The sequence below is a fragment of the Chiloscyllium plagiosum genome, unplaced genomic scaffold, assembly GCF_037043375.1.
Source record: "Chiloscyllium plagiosum isolate Xiang-an unplaced genomic scaffold, Cpla_swu_hap1 HiC_scaffold_2, whole genome shotgun sequence".
Classification (NCBI taxonomy): domain Eukaryota; kingdom Metazoa; phylum Chordata; class Chondrichthyes; order Orectolobiformes; family Hemiscylliidae; genus Chiloscyllium; species Chiloscyllium plagiosum.
In genome coordinates this window covers 41421890-41439395 of record NW_028270140.1, presented here as the reverse complement: position 1 = coordinate 41439395, position 17506 = coordinate 41421890, and the positions used below count along the sequence as shown (strand labels likewise).

The 17506-nt window shown below is 41.7% G+C and overlaps 1 protein-coding gene and 1 pseudogene across 7 annotated transcripts in view; one reads left to right on the top strand and one right to left on the bottom strand.

The window, feature by feature from the left end:
* Positions 1-17506, top strand: part of LOC122562539 (leucine-rich repeat and immunoglobulin-like domain-containing nogo receptor-interacting protein 2) — a 740273-nt gene that overhangs the window by 183484 nt on the left and 539283 nt on the right. The gene's annotated exons all lie outside the window — the stretch shown is intronic.
* On the bottom strand, positions 2598-2698 carry LOC148151867 (U6 spliceosomal RNA; annotated as a pseudogene).

Below are 17506 nucleotides of genomic sequence, written 5' to 3'. Positions count from 1 at the left end.
ACCCAGCAAGTTGATAGTGGAAGATTCAGTAATTAAAATGTTAATAAACATTAAGGGGCAAATACTAGATTCTCCCTTGTTGGAGAAGGTCATTGCCTAGCATTTGTGTAGAGTGAATGTTACTTGCCATCTATATATCCAAACGTGGATATTGTTCAGGTCCTGATGCATTTGGACATGAACTGCTTCATGATGTGAGGAATCAAAAATGGTGCTGAACGTTGTACAATCAGCATCAAACATCTCCACTTCTGATTTTGTAATGGAGAGAAAGTCATTGAAGTAGTTGAAGATGCTTGGGCTTAAAATGATTATTCGGAGGAACTCCTGCAGAGATGTCCTGGATATGAGATGATTGACCATCAACAAAACAACATTATTCTTTGTGCTAGATAAGAGTAGCAACCAAGAGTTTTCCTTCAATTCCCAATGATTCCAGTTATGCTAAGGCTGTTTGCTGTCACAGTCCATCAAATGCTGCTTTCATTTCAAGGATAGTCACTCTCTCATCATCAGGTTCATTGCTTTCATCTATGTTTGGATGAAGGCTGTAATGAGGTCAGGAACTGAGTGGCTCTTGGTGAACCTCAAGTGAGTATCAGTGAGCAGGTTATTCCTTTGCAATTGCCAATGAGTAGCACTGTCAATGCTCCCTCTTATTATTTGATCAAACGGTAACTAATGCAGTGGCAATTAATCCAGGTAGACTTTTCTATCTTTTGTGCACGGAGGTACCTGACTACTTTTCCACCTACAGAGAGACACCCACTGAAGTCGGATAGCTTGGCTAAGAGCTCAGCTAGTTCTAGAGTACAAATATTCAATACTATTGGTGGAATGTTGTTCGAGCCCAAAGCCTTTGCAGTATCTAGTGTCTTCAGCCATTTCTTGACATCACTTGAAGTGAATTAGTGGGCAGCACGGTGGCTCAGTGGTTAGCACTACTGCCTCATAGCACCAGGGACCTTTGAATATTCTCCTCCTGTCTGCGTGGGTTTCATCTCGCAATCCAAAGTTGTCCAGATTAGATGGATTGGCCATGCTAAATTGGCCAGGGATGTTCAGGCTAGCCATAGCCAGTCATGGGAATGCAGGGTTATAGGGATAGGGTAGGTCTGAGTGGGATACTCTTCCGAGGATCGTTGCGGACTTGATGGGCTGAATGGCCCACTTTCACACTGGAGGGATTGTGTGATTGTCTATGAATCAAGTCAATTCTAGAATGGCATCTATGATGCTGTGGCCCTTGGGTGGAGGCCAAGATGGGTCATCCCCTCTATGGTTGAAGATTGTTGCAGTCTTGTCTTTTGCACTGTAGTGCTGTATTCTCCCGTTATATAGAATAGTAAATAGCTATGCAACCTCCGTGTCCAGTGAGTTGTGTAATTGTCTAATACCATACATGAGTGGACATGGCCAAAAGAGCTTAGGTCTGACCTGTTGATTGTGGAATATCTTTGCCTTGTCTGCTGCATGCTGTTCTGACTGTTTGGCATGCAGGTAATCCTATTGACATTTATGTTCCAGCTATGGCTGGTGCTGCTTCTGGGTTCCCTCATTCAATTTTCATTTGAATCCTTTTTTATTTCAAAACTAACATATTGTAATTAAAATATAATATCATCACATTATTCAATTCATCACTTCTTATTTTGGGTCAAATACTAATTTGAATCATTTTTACACTGGAATTTTCCCAAAAGCACTTTTAGCATTAAAGTAAATGGATTCAAACTGCAAGAAATAAGCTTACAAATAAATTATTACATAAAAAGTCATGACATTTTCACATTACAAGAATTGAGTGCAAAAAAAAATGTTTTACTGCCATTCTTTTGACAAAGTTATATACTTTAAATATGTAACAATGAATATGTCAGCTTTGAAGTTAAGTTCAGAGTAGGGTAACAAGTGAGGGAACAGCATATCATTGCAGCTTTTGAACTCTCAAATTGAAATGCTGTCAGTTTAAAAATAGATTGAATGCCTTCTGTTGTTAATATCAGTGTGAGGTGTCTGTAATAATGGCAGATACTAAAGGTGGAACCTCGACATTTGAGAAACTGTGAAGTTGGGGATTTTTTTATTGAACCTATTTTTGTAGTCAACCTGTTCAGAGAGGTTATTACATACCGCTGGAGCAGGTGGGACTTGAGCCCAGACCCCTAATTCCGGAGGTAAGGACACTCCTCCTACTGTACCACAAGAGGGTCTGCATAGGGTTTTGAGTGTGAGTCTTAATTGGCAACACATTTGGCCCAGATTTTCCAGTGGTCAGATAATTTTAGATAGACGGGAGTTGTGCGTGGGGACTTTGTAGAATACCCATCATAGAATCCTGACAGTGTAGAAACAGCGAGTCTACACCAACCCTCCAAAGACTATCCCACCCAGATCCACCCACTTAGCCTGTCCCTGGGACCCAACATTTCCCATGGCCAATCCACCTAACCTGCACATCTTTGAACTGTAGGAGGAACCAGAGCACCTGGAGGAAACCCACGCAGACATGGGGAGAATGTGCAAACTCCACACACAGTCACCCAAGGGTGGGATCGAACCTGAGTCCCTGGCACTGTGAGGTAGTAGTGTTAACTACTGAGCCACTGTGCTGCCTTTATTCGCATTTCTCCCTTGCACATGAGCCATGCTAATCTTCTATGTTGTTCCAATTTTAATGTGTGTGCTGCCATAGCAGACTCTGAAGGAATGGCCCTGCAAATTGAAGATTCTGCTTGACAATTTACCTACAACTGGAACATTGTGAAAGCAGCATTTTCAGTTGCAGCAAAGTAAGCAAATAATTACTCAGGATAGTAATCTAACTGCTTAGTAACTATTGAGCTAACTCACAACTGAGCTCATGATTACCCAAGTACAGCCTCCACCATCAGCAACCCCCTCACCCCACCAGACCCTGACCTAAAAACACTACTCTCTGTGTCATGGACTCATCATCATGCCTCAGTCCTCACTCTAACCTCTCTGTCCCTACCACTGGACCCAATCTCACCACCTTCACCCCCCAAGACCTGATTACCTCACCCTGCCACCAGTCTAAAATCTGAACCTCGCTAAAGGACCTGCTGTTAGTCCTAAAATTCCCATCCAACCTGCTGACCCCATTTCTTTTTTGCCCTGCCAGCAGACCTGACACCTGTTCCTCCCACCACCACCAGCAAGGCTGTGCCTGATTTTCCAATCTCATACAGATTGCCACTCAGCTCTTTCCTTTTCTGTGCAATAACATGGCTGTGCATTTTTGTCAGGAGATTTTGATCAGGACTGTTGGAAATATGGAGCCATACTTGCATTCGGACAGGTCACAGAGGTGTAAGGTAAACCAAACTCTATCCCTTACCCCAGTCAGTTGCCACATTGTGAAATACGGTGATTCAGAATCATAGACTGTCACTCTGATGGCAAGTGTCAAACGTGTAGTAATTGATTTAGGTACGAGATTTGGGTGCCAATCACAGTGTGCCAGAGGACAATGTGACCAGATGTGGACCACCACTTCCCCAGGACCTGACATCTCTCATCATCACCACCACCACCATGCCTCCCCCCCCCCCCCCCCCCCCACTGACCACAACCAGCGCAGGTCTCTCACATCTGTTCTGACCTATGATAAACAGTCCACACTTCTGGTGCCCTTGTTACATTATCTTCTGGCACACTGTCATTGGCACACAAACCTCATACCTACATCAATTGGAGACATAGAGATGTACAGCACGGAAACAGACCCTTCGGTCCAACCCGTCCATGCCGACAAGATACCCCAAACCAATCTAGTCCCACCTGCCAACATCCAGCCCATATCCCTCTAAACCCTTCCTATTCATATACCCATCCTGATGCCTTTTGAATGCTGCAATTGTATTAGCCTCCACCACTTCCTCTGGCAGCTCATTCCATACATGTTTCATCTATTGCATTAAAAAAATTGTACAGCACGGAAACCCTCAGGATAGTAATCTAACTGCTTTACCCTCTCACCCTAAATCTATGCCCTCTAGTTCTGGACTCCCCCACCCCAGGGAAGAGACTTTGTCTATGTATCCTATCCATGTCCCTCATGATTTTATAAACCTCTATAAGGTCACCCCTCAGCCTCCGACACTCCAAGGAAAACAGCCCCAGCCTATTTAACCTCTACCTCTAGCTCAAATCCTCCAACCCTGACAACATCCTTGTAAGTCTTTTCTGAACCCTTTCAAGATTTACAATATCCTTCCGATAGGAAGGAGACCAGATTTGCATGCAATATTGCAAAAGTGGCCTGACTGAGGTCTTGCACAGCTGCAACATGACCTCCCAGCTCTTGTACTCAATACTCTGACCAATAAAGGAAAGCATACCAAATGCCTTCTTCAAAATCTTATCTACCTGCGACTCCACTTTCAAGGAGCTATGAACCTGCACCCCAAGGTCTCTTTGTTTAACAACACTCCCCAGGACCTTACCATTAAGATTTGCTTTCCCAAAATGCAGTACCTCACATTTACCTAAATTAAACTCCATCTGCCACTTCTCAGCCCATTGGCCTATCTGATCAAGATCCTGTTGTAATCTGAGGTAACCTTCTTCGCTGTCCACTACACCTTCAATTTTGGTGTCATCTGCAAACTTACTAACTGTACCTTTTATGCTCACATTCAAATTATTTATATAAATGACAATAAGTAGTGGACTCAGTACCAATCCTTATGGCACTCCACTGGTCACAGGCCTCCATCACCAGCCTTTGTCTTCTACCTTTGAGCCAGTTCTAGATCCAAATGGCATAGTTCTCCCTGTACTCCATGAAATCTAAGCTTGCTAATCAGTCACCCATGGGAAACCTTGTTGAATGCCTTACTGAAGTTCATGTAAATCACGTTCACCACTCTGCCCTCATTGATCTTCTTTCTTACTTCCTCAAAAGACTCTATCAAGTTTGTGAGACATGATTTCCCATGCAAAAAGCCATCTTGACAATCCCTAATCAGTCCTTGCCTTTCCAAATACATGTACATCCTGTCCCTCAGGATTCCCTCCATCAACTTGCCCACTACCGATGTTAGGCTCACTGGTCTAGTTCCCTAGTTTTTCCTTAGCACCTTCCTTAAATAGTGCCACCACGTTAGCCAATCTCTAGTCTTCCGGCACCTCACCTGTAACTATCAATGATACAAATATCTCAGCAAGGGGCCCAGCAATCTCTTCCCTAGCTTCCCACAAAGTTCTAAGTTTCACCTGATCTGGTCCTGGGGATTTATTCATTTTTATGCATTTCAAGACATCCAGCACTTCCTCCTCTGTAATATGAACATTGTTCAAGGTATCACCATCTATTTCCATACATTCTATATCTTCCATGTCCTTTTCCACAGTAAACACTGATGCAAAATACTCGTTTAGTTACTAAGCGTTTGACACTTACCATCAAAGTTGCCATCTCTGTATTTCACGATGTGGCAGCTGACTGGGGGAAGGGATGGGATTTGGTTTACATTGCACCTGCTCCAACAACTCTTTATGACCTGTCAGATTGGAGGTATGGCTCCATATTTCCAACAGTCCTCATCAAAATCTCCTGACAAAAATGCAGAGCCATTTTGTTGCACGGAAAGTGAAGGAGCAGAGTGGCATGAGATTGGAAAAACAGGCACAGCCTCGCTTGATTACAGGGCTCAGGATGCACTAAAGCACTTGACCACAGCATTCAAGGCTGAGTTCCCAGCACTGTATAAAAAGCTTCCTTCCCTTCTCTAGCTGATGGGTGAAAATCCATTGCAAACATTAAATTTTCTTCCTGTGGCAGAGTGCGGTTAGTGAGGGTGGTTTAGTGACATAGCAAAGTCGCAGTCTCTATTGATAGTTATTTTTCTGTATTTTACAGCTTTATTCTACTGTTAAAAGAATGTTGCCTGAGCTCAGTTGAAACATTAAATCATTTTCACATTGTATTGAGTAACCTAGAATTATTTCATGCTTCTCATTAATATTCAGCAAATAATGGGTTACTTCAGTGTAAAAGTGTTGTGTTTTCAGCCCAGTCACTGCACTGGAGCACATTGTCTTTTGGGTAAGGTTTCTCAGCCTCTGAAACATGCTCTGCTATTCAACAAGTTCATGGTTGATCTGATTACAGCATGTTCCTGCCTAATTTTGATAACCTTTCACCAAACGTCGATCTAACCCTGCCTTAAAATGGTCAAAATCTCTGCTGTCATTGTCTTTTTGGAAGAGAGTTCCAAAGGTTCTCCACCAATCTGAGAGAATTTTTATTTTGATTCCATGCCCCCATGCTGGCCCCTATGCTTTGGACACTATGACCAGTTTATGTATTAAAAACACTTTACTCAAGTGCTGTTGTCGAAGTGGTGAACATAGGGTCTCAGAAATTGGTTTGCGGTTCAACTTGATTTTATTAACACAATATTACTTATTAAAAACACCATCTGGGCATTTCGTCAGTTCCCACAATATTCACTCTATCTAGCTCTATCTGTCTGAGAAAGGATATACCTGCAATGATTCATGTGCATGAAAGCTGGGCTGTTAGATTCTCCTTCCTCTCTGATTTAGGGTTTGCACTCTTCCACAGAGTTGGGTCTTCTCCTGGATTGTCTTGGGTTGCAGTCTGGCCACGAGTCCAAAAATGTGCAGGTCAGGTGAATTGGCCATGCTAAATTGCCCGCAGTGTTAGGTAAGGGGTAAATGTAGGGATATGGGTGGGTTGCGCTTCGGCGGATCGGTGTGGACTTGTTGGGCCGAAGTGCCTGTTTCCACACTGTAAGTAATCTAAAAAAAATCTAATCTAATTCAGACATTGCATAACCACTCAAATTAATCTTGGTTCAGATTGTAAGAGCACATGTACAATGTGATCAGCAATTAGGAAATGCATAACTCCTACCCCAATATGATATGCCTTGTGTACTGCATGCTCAATTGTCCAATTAAATCAACTTCTCCTCGAGCAGAATTCTGTATCACTCTGCTCAAGTCCAACATAATCTGATAAAAGCATTTCAAGTGGTAACAAATTTGCTGATGCATCTTTTTCAATCACGCCCACACTCTTGTATGCAGCAACGTATGGCTATCTTGGCTCTTCCAAACCAATTAAATGTTGATATGAGGGCAAGGGAGAATACTTTCCCTCATCAATTGTTCTGAGTGAGTTTAATGACTAAACCACTAGTAAAATAACTCTGTTTCCTGTAAATAATGTCAACAGAAGCTGTTTCTATTTTTGCAGCACTTCTAATGTAACATAACATTCCAGGCTATTTTATAGATCTGTATTAAGTACTGTAAAATAGTTGTTAAGGCAAAGGCAGACATTTTAGGACAGGTGATAAAAATCTTGGTCAGAAGGGTAGGTTTCAAAGACCATCATTAAGCAAGAAGGAGGGAGAAAGGTTTAGGAAGAGAATTCCTGAGCCAAGACAACTGAAGTCACAACTGCCAATGGTGAATTGATGGAAGTGCATCTTCAATAGTACTTTTGCTTTTTCCCCTTTTCACGGTGTTTAAATTGTTTCTCTTTCTAATACATTGTTACAATTGAAAAGAGAGAGAAATTTTGCTTCAGCCATTAATTTTGAGCAGGAATGCCATGTCCTAATATTTTTAAGTTTGTTATTGAACGTAGAACAATACAGCACAGAACAGGCCCTCCGGCCCTCGATGTTGCGCTGACCTGTGAACTATTCTTAGCTCATACCCCTACATTATCCCCAAATCATCCATGTGCTTATCTAAGGATTGTTTAAATCTCCCTAATGTGGCTGAGTTGACTACATTAGCAGGTAGGGAATTCTAAGCCCTTACCACTCTCTGAGTAAAGAACCTGCCTCTGACATCTGTCTTAAATCTATCACCCAGGAGGAAGTGAGGAGTGCAGATTCTGGAGATCAGAGCTGAAAAATGTGTTGCTGGAAAAGCGCAGCAGGTCAGTCAGCATCCAAGGAGCAGGAGAATCCTGACCTGCTGCGCTTTTCCAGCAACACATTTTTCAGCTTAAATCTACCACCTCAATTTGTAGTTATGCCCTCTCGTACAAGCTGACGTCATCATCCTAGGAAAATGTCTTTCACTGTCTACCCTACCTAATCCTCTGATCATCATATATGTCTATATCAAATTACCCCCCTTAGCTGCTGCCTTTCCAATGAGAACAGACCCAAGTCCCTCAGCCTTTCCTCATAAGACCTTCCTAGAACAGGCAACATCCTGGTAAATCTCCTTTGCACCTTTTCCAATGCTTCCACATCCTTCCTGTAGTGGGGCGACCAGAACTGTACACAATATTCCAAGTGCGGCCACACTCGTGTTTTTTATAGTTGCAGCATGATATTGCGGTTCCGGAATTCAATCCCTCGACCAATGAAATGTAACACACCGTATACCACCTTAACAGCACTATCCACCTGGGTGGCAACTTTCAGGAATCTATGCACATGGACTCCAAGATCCCTCTGCACATCCACACTACCAAGAATCTTTCCACTGACCCAGTACTCTGCCTTCCTGTTATTCTTACCAAAGTGCATCACCTCACATTTAGCTGCATTGCACTCCATTTGCCACCTCTCAACCCAATTCTGCAGTTTATCTAAGTCCCCCTGCTACCTGTAACATTCTTCCAAACTGTCCACTATTCCACTGACTTTAGTGTGGTCTGCAAATTTATTAATCCATCCACCTATGCCTGCTTCTAAGTCATTTGTAAAAATGACACACACCAGTGGTCCCAAAACAGATCCTTGTGGCACTTCAGACTGAATATTTTATTGCTCAAATAATTTTATGAATTTATTTGCTATTATAACAAGTGGAAATAATTTATTCCTAGATGCATCAGCAAAACGTCCAATCTTTTAATATAGATATCTTGTGTTCTTAACCTTTTTCCTATTGTAATATTATCTCTAATTGTGCTGAAAAATTTAATGCCTGTCCCAACCCAATGTTTCACAGTGAAATAACTACTTTTTAAATGGAGTCACTGTTACATTGGCTGCTATCTTACAACATTGCATGTACAATAAACTCTAACAAACAGTAATGAAACAGTGATCACTATTATGACTGAGGTTGGAGGAAAGTGCTACCATTCTAGTTTCACTGCATCATTGGTCACAGTAGAAAATAAAATCAGTTATCTCCGTTACCAAGATGACATATTAAATATCTTACCCATAACAAGTCTTGAACAGCAAGATCTGTTTATTAGGTTTCTTAACATACACAATTATTAATTTATTTTGAAAATAAAGGTTGTTCAATAATGCAATAATTAGTAAATGTATCCAGTCAGTAGTTTACAAGTATAAATGCTTGTTCCCTCTAAATATTCATAAAATACATATGCATGATAGATATCCCTAGAAAACACATGCACTCCGTTTACACACATGCATTCACATACACACCCGCACTCACTCACTTCCTGAATAAAGAAAGAGAACACAATTTTCTGACTTTTTTGGGGAACACAAAAACTTCAACTTGTAGGAAAAATAATAAAGCATGGGATGTTTGGAATCCTATGATCTGATGTTCTAATCTTCCAAGTCTTGCAGACACTGGAAAAAATGAATCTCTTTCAAAAAGAACAAATAAGCTTCACCATGAATTGTTGTAGATGGTTTATATTTCAGAAACTTGAGACATCAGCTGGGCAGCTTGTTCATAGTGAACTTTCCTCTAACTCAGCTGGTTCTTTTTAAGCATTCTCAGAACTTAAACAAACAAAACAATACGTTTTGATTTCCAAGTTGTTCAAAACAGCCCCAGCAGGATCTACAGCAAAGTGAACAGTTCTCAGTGTGATTTGTAGGATAACTTGTATTCCTTTTAAAAATAAACTTCAGTCCAAGTAGGAATTAGTTGCACTGGAGGGGTAGCAAGGGAGATTTACCAGCGTGCTGCCTGGGCTGGAGCATTTAAGCTTTGAGGAACAAAGATAGATTGAGAGAGGAGAAAGTGAGGACTGCAGATATTGGAGATCAGAGTCAAAAAGTGTGATGCTGGAAGAGCACAGCCAGTCAGGCAACATCCTGATGGATTGATAGGAGATTTTGTGGTCAGGAATGGGACTCCCGGAAGGTATGTTGCCTCCCCGGTACCAGGGTCCAGGATGTCGCTGATCGGGTTTACAGGATTCTGAAGGGGGAGGGTGAACAGCCAGAAATTGTGTAACATACTGACACCAATGATATAGCCAAGAAAGGGATTAAGGATCTGAAAAGTGACAACAGAGAGCTAGGTTGGAAGCTGAAAAGCAGGATGAGTAGGGTAGTGATCTCTAGGTTGCTACCGGTGCCACAAGACAGTGAGGTGAGGAACAGTCAGCGAATGCAGCTTTACACGTGGCTGCGAGGCTGGTGCAGGAGGGAGGGCTTCAGATACCTCGACTATTGGGATCTCTTCTGGGGAAGGTGGGACCTTTACATGAAAGACGGGTTGCACCTGAACTGAAGGGGTACAAATGTCCTGTGGTTCGGGAGGGTTAAAACTAGTTTGGCAAAGGGATGGGAATCAAAGCTACATATCTGAGAGGGGGCAGTTGTAGATGGGGCAGTGACAGGATATAGTGAATCTATCGGGAAGATTTCTCATGTGATGAAACAAATGGGTCGGTTAAAGTGTGTCTGCTTTAACGCAAGGATTATCAGAAATAAGAGTGATGAATTTAGAGCATGGATCAATACTTGAGCTATGATGTTGTGGCCGTAATGGAGACACAGGGTCAGGAATGGTTGCGAGATGTTCCAGGGTTTAGAATGTTTAAAAAGAACAGGAAGGGTGGGAAAAGAGGAGGGGGTGTAGCATTGCTAATCAGAGAGTGCATCACAGCTACAGAAACGAAGGTTGTTGAGGAAGGTTTGTCTACTGAATCAGTATGGGTGGAATTCAGGAACAGCAAGGGAGCAGCCACCTCATTGGGGGCTTTCTACAGACTCCCTAATCGCAGTAGAGAGATTGAAGAACTCATAGGCCAGCAGATTTTGGAAAAATGCAGATGTTGTTATGGGTGATTTCAACTTTCCCAATATCGACTGGATCCTCCTTCGTGTAGATGGTTTGGATGGAGCAATTTTTGTCAGGTCTTCAGGAGGGTTTCCTTGCTCATTATGTAAACAGGCTGATGAGGGGAGAAGCCATTTAGAATTTGGTGCTTCTCAATGAAACAGGACAGGTGTCAGATCTCACGGTGAGAGAACACTGGTGACTGTGACCACAACAGCCTCACATTTACTATAGCCTTGGAGAGTGAAAGGGACAGTTACCAAGGGAGGATATTTAATTGGAGAAAAGGAAATTATGATATTATCAGACAGGAGTTGGGAAGTATAGACTGGGAGCATTTGTTCCACAGAAAGGGCACAGCAGACATGTGGAGACTGTTTAAGGAGCAGTTGTTGCGAGTGATGAACAAATTTGTTCCTCTGAGACAGGTAAAAAGGGGTAAGATTAAGGAATCTTGGATGATGAGAACCGAGGAGCTTCTCATCAAAAGGAAGAAGACAGCTTACGTAAGGTGGAGGAAGCAAGGATCTAGCACAGCTTTAGAGAATTACAAGCTTGCTAGAAAGGAGCTCAGAATTGGACTGAGGAGATCCAGGAGGGGGCACAAGAAAGGCTTGGCAGGAAGGATTAGGGAGAACCCAAAGGCAATTTACTCATAAGTGAGGAATAAGAGAATGATCAGGGAGAAGGTAGGGCCGATCGGGAATAGCGTGGGGAACCTGTGTGTGGAGTCTGAGCAGATAGGGGAGGCCCTAAATGAGTTTTTTGCTTTGGTTTTCACTAAGGAAAGGGACCTTGTTGTGAATGAGAACATTTTGAGGAACTGGGATACAGGCTTAAACAGATCAAGATTGATGAAGTTGATGTGCTGGTAATTTTGGCAAGCATTAAGGTTGATAAGTCCCCAGGGCCAGATCAGACTTTTCCTAGGCTGCTCCAGGAAGTGAGAAAGAAGGTTGCTGAGCTGCTGGCAAAGATCTTTGCTTCCTCACTCTCCATGGGAGTCGTATCAGAGGATTAGAAGGAGGCGAATGTTGTTCCTCCTTTTCAAGAAGGGTAATAGGGAAATTACAGACCAGTCAGTCTTTTCAAGTTCACTTGCATTGTCAGAGCTTCCAAAATTATTGACTAAAAGCTGGAAAATATGATTAGTATAGTCAGGTTGTTGAACAAAGAGACATGATGGGTTGAACAGCCTGTTTTTGTGTTGTAAACATCTCAGCCAATGTGAACTTTCAATGATGTTTTTCCTAGAAAATATTGTGAATACGTCAATAAGACTGGATGGCACAACGTGAGTTCACTCCTGTTATTTCAAATATCGTGACTGGATCTTTTGCATTCACCTGAAGGTGTGGACAGGGCCTCAATATATCATTTAATCTTAATAGCATTTTCAATAGTGCAGCACTCATTCAACATTATAATGAAGTGACAACCAAGATTACATATGTTCAAGTCTTTGGAGTGAATCTTGAACTTTTTGACTCCAAGGGAAGCATGCTATCTTAGAGCCAGAGATGTTTTGAATAGAATAGTTGTGAAGATGGAAGATAACATTATTGATTTGTGCTCGGAAACTTAGAGAATTTCCCTTGTAATTTTTTTTAGTTTGAGAGATTAAAGTTTGGGTAGACTACATAATGGAGTAGATTATTCATGATATCTGGAGGAAATAGATGTATCTCATTCTTTACTCTATGGGTTTTTTTTAACATTCTGGGTGAAGATGTTATCAGTCATTAACCAAAAGGTGTTATAGCCAATATCCAATATATTCCCCCTTCAAAATAATAGGCTAACAATCAAAAATCAAACTACTCAGCAACTTTACAGTATAATGAATAAATTACATAAAAATTAATGGAAACAGGAGAGTAATTTCAAAGCTGTGCTCTCATTTCAAGATTGAAATGGTCATAAACTGCTTCAATTTTTGACTTCTAATGCCTCTGATAGGCTTAAATTAGATCACTGCCTTGTTATCTCGAGGCTGATTGTCTATAATTCTCACTGTGGAAAGGAGACTCAACCATGCAACTTGTACCATGCAACTTTCTAACCATTGGAATGACTACTTTTCATTTATTCTCAAATAGTGCAGAATATAAGAAACCAACAAAATATTTAGCATTTCTCTACTGCGTGAAATTTAGAATATGTAATATTCATGCAAACCAACAACTATTGAACAAACCCCTATTTAGTTTAGTTAGTGTTGAACCAATGCCCTAACTGCCTTTTTTAGAGAATGGAAAAAGATCTCATGGCACTATTCGAAGAGAAGCAAATGTCTTGCTTGATGTCTTGGACAATATTTACCACTCCATCATTGCATATCTAAAGTAAATCATCTGGTCATAACCAGCTATTGTTTGTGGGATCTTGCAGTGCAAATTTGTCTGGTGCTGTCTGTGGATTTCAACACAGACTATCCTCCAAAAGTACTTCACTGCTTGAAATGAGCTTGAGAATAAATGGTCCTGACATAAATACAAGACTACCTTTGTTTGCCTTTTCCTTTTTTGGGGGTGATTTATTGAAAAGATTATTGAGGTTTGTGGGTGGAGCTAAGAAATAGAAGGAGATGGTGACATTAGGCCCCCAAATAGTCAATAGGAACTAGAGGAACAAATATGCAGTGAGATTAGGGAGACCTTCAGAGCAATAGGGTTGTAATAGTTGGGGGTTTAGTTTTCTTAACATAGACTGGGACTGCCGTAGCATTAAGGGATTAGGTGGGGTGGAATTTAAATATGTTCAGGAAAGTTTCCTTAAGTACTATGTAGCGAGTCCTACTGGGGAACGCGCAAAAATCAACCTGCTCTTGAAGTAGGGCAGGACAGGTGACTGAGGTGACAGTGGGGGAGCACTTTGGGACCAGTGACTATAGTTCTACTAATTTTAAAATAGTTATGGAGAGGGGCCAAACTGGTCTACGGGTTCAAGTTCTAATTTGGGGTAAGATCAATTTTGATGGAATTAGACAGGAGCTTGCAGGGGTTGATTGGGATAGTTTGTTTGCAGGCAAAGGGACCTCTGGCAAATGGGAGGCATTTAAAAGTGAGGTAGCTGGATTTCAAGGTCCATACATTCCTGTGAGGGTGAAAGGCAAGATTGATAGGAATAGGGTACCCTGTACGATGAGAGATATTGAGGCTTTGACCAGAAAAAAGGAGGAGGTATGGTTCAGGTACAGGCAGCTGGGATCAAAGGGATCCCTGGAGATATACAGAGGATACAGGAATTTACTGAAGCTGGAAATCAGGAAGGTGAAAAAGGGGCATGGGATAGCCCTGAGTGAGAAAATTAGGGTGAATCCAAAGAGATTATTTTTGTATGTTAAAAGAAAAAGAATAATTATGGAGAGAATAGGACCTCTCAATGACCAAAGTGGACATTTATGTGTAAAACCACAGGCAGTCAATCAATATTTCTCTTTGGTGTTTTCTGTGGAGAAAAGCATGAACACTTGGGAACTTTGGGAATTTAGTGGTCATGTCTTGGAGACAGTCCATATCACAGTAGTGGAGGTGTTAGATGTATTGGAATATATCAAAATGGATAAATCTCCTGGTCCTGACCAGATATATCCAAGAACACTAAGAAATTAGAGAAGGAATTGTGGGGGACCTGGCTGATAATTTTGCATCATCGTTAGCCATGGGTGAGATTCCAGAAGATTGCAGGGTAGCGAACGTTGTGCTATTATTCAAGAAGAGCTACAAAGAAAAACCTGGGAATTATAGCCAGTAAGCCTAACATTTGTGGGTAGGTAAGTTACATGAGAAGATTCTGGCAGGTGAGATATACATGCATTTGGAAAGACAGGGTTTGATTAGGAATAGTCAGCATGGCTTTGTGCCTGGCAGATCATGCCTCACCAATTTGTTAGAGTTCTTTGATGAAGTGACCAGGAAGGTTGGTGAAGGCAGGGTAGTAAACATAGCCTGTATGGATTTCAGTAAGGCCTTTGATAAGGTTCCACATGATAGGCTACTCTAGAAGGTTAGATCACATGGAATCCAGGGAGAGCTGACAAATTGGATACAAAATTGGCTCGATGGTAGGAAGCACCGGGTAATAGTGGAAGGATGCTTGTGGGGCTGGAGACCTGTGACGAGTGGAGTGGCTCAGGCGTTGGTGCTTGGCCCATTGCTGTTTGTTATCTATATCAATGACGAGAATGTGCAAGGCATGATTAGTAAGTTTGCAGATGATACTAAAATAGGTGGACAGTGAGGAAGGTTATCAGAAATTGCAACAGGACCTTGATCAGGTGGGGAAGTGGACTGAGAAATGGTAAATGGTTAATATAGATAAGTATGAGATCTTGCATTTTGGAAAGTTAAATTAAGGTAGGAGTTTCATGTGAATATTAGGGCCTTAAGGAGTATAGTTGAACAGAGCTACTTTGGAGTTTATGTGCACAGTTCTCTGAAAGTGGAGTCACAGGTAGACAGGGCAGTGAAGAAGGCTTTTGGCATACTGACCTTCATCAGTCGGGGCATTGAGTATAGCAGTTGGGAAGTTTTGTTGCTGTCGGTGAGGCCACACTTGGAGTAATGTGTACAGTTTTGGTCACCTTGCTGTAGGAAGGATGTTATTAAACTGGAAAGAGTGCAGAAGAAATTTACAAGATTGTTGCCAGGACTCAATGGTCTGAGGTATAGGGAGTGATTGGACAAGCTAGGACATTTTTCTTTAGAGCTTAGGAGACTGAGGGATGATCGTATGGAAGTGTATAAGATTATGAGAAGCATAAAGTTAAAAATCACACAACACCAGGTTATAGTCCAACAGGTTTAATTGGAAGCACACTAGCTTTTGGAGCAATGCTCCTTCATCAGGTGATTGTCGCTGCGAGAGCTTGTGTGCTTCCAATTAAACCTGTTGGACTATAACCTGGTGTTGTGTGATTTTTAACTTTGTACACCCCAGTCCAACACCGGCATCTCCGAATCATGAGAAGCATAGTTAGGGTGAATGCACTCGGTCTTGGAGAATCAAGGACTAGAGGGCATCAGTTTATGGTGAGGGGGAAAGAATGGGTTCACATTCTTGGCTTGCTTTGGTGAGCAGCTGTTTGGCTACCAACTAAAACCACCATAGTAAGGATGGTGAGATCTTACTGATAACAGATGGAAATTGATTACTTTTATCTATCATTAAAGGATTAGCATTTTTCATGACTTGGGGACTTCTTAATAGATTGATTCACCTGAAGAGGATGGCACCTACATATTGGTGCAACTCCTTAATGTGGTGGTAGTGGAATACAGATCAGTCACTATGCATTGGTATTGCAACATGCTCGTTTACATGCCTGGCATAAACTGGAGCTACGGATAATGATAGTAGAGGCTCTGACCTTTGTTTTCCATCACATGGCTGACTTGAAACCTGTCACTGCTCTCTAACCAACTGTTACTGGTGAATACTGCAAGGATTTGTAGGTTACGACTTGACCTGTTTACCCCTTTTATGAATGTACCTTCCTTTGTCATCAGTTCTGGGGTGGAACTTCAACTCGCAACTTCATACTCAGAGACAAGAATCCCACCCATTGCTGCAGAGGACCTCTATCATACAGAAATTGCCCAGCTTGTGAATTTAAGGCTGTCAGCTATTGATTCATTTTTATTAAAACATGTATGTGTATGAATGGTGTGTTGGGCAAGGCAAGTATGAGACAACAATCAGCAGAAGGAACATGTGGGTGAGAATAATCGCTTCGGAGAGAGGGAATGGTGGTGGGAAAAGGAGCAAAAGAAACAGATTTAGAAAATAGTTGGAGGGGTAGAAAAACTAAAATCAATTATTGAATTAAAATAGATACCAATGGTCAACTTACTGATAAATGCTTTTGGAGTTGTAGTCCTAGAGGACTACAGCACTGGTCAAAGACAAGCATTGAACTATTCTCATGCCATTTTCCAGTATTTGACATTGTATGCTTTGGCATTGCTAGGAGGAGGTTGATTAGCTCAGTTGGCTTGTATGGATGCAGAATGATTCAATTCCCACACTGACTGAAGTTACCATGAAGGATTCTCCTCCTTGAGCTCTACTGGACAAGAACTTTCAAAAGTTGATTTGGGGAGGCTATTTGCAGGTAAAGGGGTGGTTGAGAAGTGGGAGGCCTTTAAAAATGGAATAACGTGTGTTCAGGTACAGCGTGTCCCTATTGGTGTGAAGGGCAAGGCTAGTCGGTGTAGGGAATGCCAGATGACTAGCAAAATTGAGGCTCTGGTCAAAAAAAAAGGAAGAGGCATGTGTCAAGTACAGACAGTTTGGGATAGAGTGAATCCTTCGAGGACTTTAAAGACATTAGGATTATACGCAAGGGAAATTAAGAGGGCAAAAAGGTGACATAGCTTTATGAAACAGAATTAAGGAGAATTCAAAGAGATTCTATAAGCACATTAAGGGCAAAAGAGTAACTAGAGAGAATAGGACCCCTTAACGATCAAAG